Genomic DNA, 5,687 nt, shown 5'->3' on the forward strand with positions numbered 1-5,687 from the left:
ATGTTCAGATATTCAAATTTCATTAGATTCCATATCAGCACAATATGATATTTTCTTTAGAATTTCACGTATGTAGAGAGAACTGTTGAATTTTATTGAATGCGTTTGGTTTATAATATGTGAATAATTCATGTTTTCTTAATTTAGATGCAGGGACTTTATCTTCCAAAGAAAGTATGTCACAGACAGACCTGCTCATCAGGTTGGGGCAGAAATATATATTATGCAAGTTTTAGTCATGTGAAAACAGTCGATTGGCAGGAAATGCATGCTTCAGATTCTTAATGCGCTCATGAAAGACTATAAATACAAACTGCATTCACAAGTTTAGGAGCCAGATGATTCAAACTGATCCCTTAAACCTTCTAGAAAAGCAATGGGTTCAGATAACAGCAAAGCAGGATGTAAGAATTGCAAGAAGAACAATTGTAAATGCAGAAGCCGTGATCATAGTGGCAAACGAGTCAAAGTTCATAAATCTTCTACAGACTATGATTTTGGAAATTGCTCTGTAGGCAATTTTTCTGAAGGCTTCAATGCGGGAGACTGTGGTGGAGCGGGAGGCGATGGTGGTGGAGGACACGATGTTGGTGGAGGAGACGATGCTGCAGGAGGTTGTTGAGATGGTGGTGGATTCTGAGTTAGTTATGTCAGACAGGTGAGTTACATTTAAGAAATATTCACTCTATGGAGTATACTTTCTAATATATGGATTTTTTTTTTATCTCCATTGTGGAAGTTTAATCAATCTTTATTTTTTTTTTTAAAGAAAGGAAAATGTGTCAAACAAGCTTACATTTCAATTAAAAAAGATTATCTGACACGTGCTTCTCATGCCAATTAATATTGACTTCTCATTGACTTATTTTCAAAATACTCGGAATTAAGTGTTAGATTCAATTTCAGGTAGTCTATCTGAAGCCTCAAAGCTATCAGTCATACAGGCGCCTCAACCCCTGCATTGCGTATAAGTGATTGAGCATCAGTCATGAACACCTGCTGTTAACAAGCAGAATCAGCAAAGGAAAGAAAAAAAAAGAAGATTTGATTTGTAGAAACACAAGAACTAACTGACTTCCAGCTACAACCTTAAAGGTCCCATGACATGAAATGTTCACTTTATGAGGTTTTTTAACATTAATATGAGTTCCCCTAGCCTGTATATGATTCCAAAGTTTCTAGAAATTTAAATATTGCTATCAGATCTTTCTCTGCTTTTGAGAAAATGGAAGCTCAAACGGGCTGATCTTGAATCTCTTCCTTATAACGTTATAAGGAGAAACGTCCAGAATGACGTGTTACTCTGCACATGAAGCTCTTACTGTATTTACATCATCGTGTTTGCATTGGTGAAAGCATTAGAGAGAGTGCAGAGACTGCGTTGCAATGATAAGATCTTCAATCTCGCGATCAACAACTGACTGTCATCTGCTTGCGCAATGCTCATCACGGCAACATTTTATGTGATGGGAATAGATCTAAGTACTTCAAAAACTTCTCACAATTTGTTAATCTCTATAGCTGTAATAGTAAAAACGTATAATATCTGTAGTAAAAGTACACTGTAAAAAATAAAACATAGATTTTATTTAAATTTAATTAATAAAAATGAGGCAACAGATTACAAGCAATATTATTAATTAAATTTAACAAATTAGAATTGAGTAATAATTAATCAAATTAATTCCTTAAATGTTAACCATTTAAAATGAGTAAAATTTACAAAATATATGTTATTGCCAACATTGAAGACACCTGATGTTAACAAGCAGAATCACTGAAGGAGAAAACCATAATTAAAGTCACCATTATGGAGATGACTGTGTGTTTTAGTTGGGCTCTTCACCCTTAAATTATTAACTTTAAGTTTTGTTTGACTGCTGCTCATGAGTTATAACAGCCAGATGAACAAAAAGAAATGTTGATCTGATGGTGTTGGTTGTGTTTCATAATTTCACAATCATTTGACTTGAATCACTGATCTCATGTAGAGTCCAATTTATGAGTTAAATTTATTTTATTAATTCTAGCTGCATAATATTATTATCCTTTTCAATGAAATCCAAATGATCAAATTAATAATAATAAAAAATCTATGTGTTTTTTTTTTAGGCGCACACAGACATCAAGATTTAGCGTATGAATCTCAGCAATGGTGACAACCTCTAAGCTCATTATGATGGGAGCCATGAATGACTTTTGATTGGTGCAACCCAGAATGCACTGCAACATGCTTTATAAATGTCACCATTGTTGAGATGCACAGGCAGATTCATGATGTCTGTTTGTTTGTTTTTAGTACAAGATAATTTTTTTAGAAATTATTTGAATTACATTGTAAAAGTTAAAAATATTATGGTGTACAAGGCCAGTACTTCTATAGTTAATAAAGTTAACTTAAGTCACAAACTGTACTCCATTTGAGTTCAGTGATTCAGGTCAAATTGTGAAATAATGATTATGTTAAAACACAACCAACACCATCAGATCACTGCTTGTTCATCTGGCTGTTATAACTCACGTACAGCAGCCAAACAAAACTTAAAGTTATTAATTTAAGGGTCAAGAGCCCAACTAAAACACACACTGATCTCCATAATGGTGACTTTAATTCTGGTTTTCTCCTTCAGTGATTCTGCTTGTTAACATCAGGTGTCTTCAATGTTGGCAATAACATATATTTTGTAAATTTTACTCATTTTAAATGGTTAACATTTAAGGAATTAATTTGATTAATTATTACTCAATTCTAATTTGTTAAATTTAATTAATAATATTGCTTGTAATCTGTTGCCTCATTTTTATTAATTAAATATAAATAAAATCTATGTTTTATTTTTTACAGTGTAACATTTAAGGAATTAATTTGATTAATTATTACTCAATTCTAATTTGTTAAATTTAATTAATAATATTGCTTGTAATCTGTTGCCTCATTTTTATTAATTAAATATAAATAAAATCTATGTTTTATTTTTTACAGTGTAACATTTAAGGAATTAATTTGATTAATTATTACTCAATTCTAATTTGTTAAATTTAATTAATAAAATTGATTGTAATCTGTTGCCTCATTTTTATTAATTAGATATAAATAAAATCTATGTTTTCATTTTTACAGTGTATTCGAGAGAGTTTCACATGTAATAAGTAGCTATTTCATGTAAATATGTCAGCCAATCACAGCAGTGGCCGGTTACACTGAAGTCTCACACAGACACGCCCCTTCAAACAGAGCGTTCAAATCAGAGGCTAAAATCAGGCTAGGAAAAATGCCTTTTCTTTTTAAATTATGACTATTTTTTATCTAAAAAACACTAACATTATAAGGGCAACCCAGGAAACATTATACAATAATAAAATAACCCCATGTCATGGAACCTTTAAGACACTTTCACAATGAGAATCGTAGATGCTCAATGATGAATGATGCTGTAGAAACAACCGTTTCTGCTTTCTTCCAGTTCCTGCCCACTTTAATCTTCCAAAAAATAATATAAAAAAAAGTTCGGAAAGGTTGAATCGAATTTCAAGAACATTAATACCAGATAGCATAAATTCCCGGGCCTCATCTGGGCCAATGCGCTGAGTCGTTGTTGTGCAAATGAGCGAGCCGGAGCGCATTAAGAGTTTTCTGTTAGAACGGTGTTGTGTAAGCTAAGTTAACAACTAATGATCTTTGCAGCGGAAGTGTATCAATCAAAACTAACTTTAGCTGGACAATAACTTTATTCTAGCTGCTGTAAAGCCAAAACTATCTCTGTTGCAGTAATTTCCTATTATTACCGTAAAGCTGCTTTGAAACAATCTATATTGTTAAAAGTGCTAAATAAATAAGGAAGACTTGACTTAGGGCTGAGTTCTGGCAGTGGAGATGTTGATATGGGCCGTACAAACATCAAACTAGTTTTTAGAGTAAGTTGTGTCTTACTGTGTGTGATATGGCCTGTGTGCAACAAACCGATGAGTGTTGGTTTGTTGCTTGTGTGCCTGGTGCCTTTCAAAAAGAAATAAGTATATTTAAGATTGTAATGTTTTAAGAATGTTAAAATATGTATACATGAGAACAATGCTCAAACTTGCTGTTTTTGTCCCAAGTGAATAATCTGTGCGGACTGAACGGACTTGTGGAGACGGTGCGGCACTCAGAACGGTTTCAGCTCCAGTGAAGAACATCAACACAAACACAACAGAACAGAAAACGAGTAAATGCAACTGGAAAAAGATAACTGCAGAATACTCAAACCAATCAATTAATCTGAACTTGGGTTTTCTGAGTAAATAAGGAATAGTACAGATTACTAGATTTTTACAATTAAGTTGATACATTAACTAAAAAGTGTTGATTTATATATTGTGTGTGCGAGAACTAATATAAAGGGCTAATACAGATAAACTGGTTAATGGTCTTTTATGTTTATAAGGTAAGCATTTCTCAAAAATGAAGATTTGGAAACAAGCCAGATAACATTCTTGAGCTTCAGTATAAAGGATTGATGATTTTACCAGCCCGATCTCATCCCAAGGCGTCATATACTGATGCTTTTGACAAATCGTCTACATCCAACGCACATGGCACCCTTTAGCGTCAATATGAGACGCAGATAGATATGGGCCAGAAGACGCCTCCTAGCGGTCTAACCCTAACCCTACCCCAGACCTAAACCCAACCATAACCGAACAAAGCTCTGTGCGTGTCATATTGACACTAAAGGGTGTGGACGATTTGTCAAAAGCGTCAGTATATGACGCCCAAGGGTTGGATTTGACATGATGTTTTATTTGACCCCTATATTGTGTTTCTCATTTGTAATCAATGTGTTAAAAACTAGTCACATAAAGTAAAGGTTCAGTTGCATTATACTTTACACTCTTCACTACCATCCATACAACATTTTTGATTTCAAATGTTATTTTTAATGTGATGACCAAAACATTATTTGTTCATCCAAACAATGTTTCAAGATGTAGGAAATCCAACATTTGATGGAAAACACTTTTATTTAAAAATAAAAGACATGAAATACCCATATAACCAGTTGATGGCAGAAGATGAGCATTTATTGGCTCATAATAGCCATTTCCTGTAATATTTTTTTTTCCCACACATTTCACTTTTGAATAAATATCAGAGTATCCAATTTTAAAGTGCAGGTTGGATTGAGATTGACACAAATGTCAATTTCGGTCTTGATTCAGTATCAATTATATAGCCTACTGCACAAAAATGAAACATGATAAAATCACTATAGGTTAAAAAAAATAATTTGTAAAGGTTTAGCACTTTTTTGTTGGGAAGTAGGAAGTCAACTCTCATGAAAAACAATCACTTGTCAAACTACAAATGAATTTCACAAAGCGAGCAGCACTCTCCCTTACAAATCACAGTGTCAAGTTAAAGCCTATAGATGGATCCACAGCCTCAATGTCTGCCTAAACTTGTAAAAGGCTTACATCAACTTCAGAGGGAGCATGGAATAACTAACATGATTCTTCATCACCAAAGCAATTTATTGAAAATCTTTCAGCAACAACTTGATCTTCTTTTACTTATTTTCAGGGCTTAATTCAGATGTTTAGCCTTTACACAGAAAACACAAACCATATATAAATATTACACGAGTCATTACACACAGCATAAAGATCATATGATTTTTTAACTAATTTAAATTACAAACAAGAATACT

General features: G+C 33.1%; 1 long non-coding RNA gene across 1 annotated transcript; it reads left to right on the top strand.

Moving 5' to 3' along the window:
- Positions 1 to 330: 330 nt before the first annotated feature.
- Positions 331 to 5,037, top strand: LOC306999693. The gene is made up of 3 exons (XR_013797903.1): positions 331 to 658; positions 4,099 to 4,483; positions 4,743 to 5,037. It is a non-coding gene; the product is annotated as an uncharacterized lncRNA (long non-coding RNA).
- Positions 5,038 to 5,687: the final 650 nt, after the last annotated feature.

Source organism: Phoxinus phoxinus, assembly GCF_949152265.1.
Source record: "Phoxinus phoxinus genome assembly, chromosome: 6".
NCBI lineage: Eukaryota > Metazoa > Chordata > Actinopteri > Cypriniformes > Leuciscidae > Phoxinus > Phoxinus phoxinus.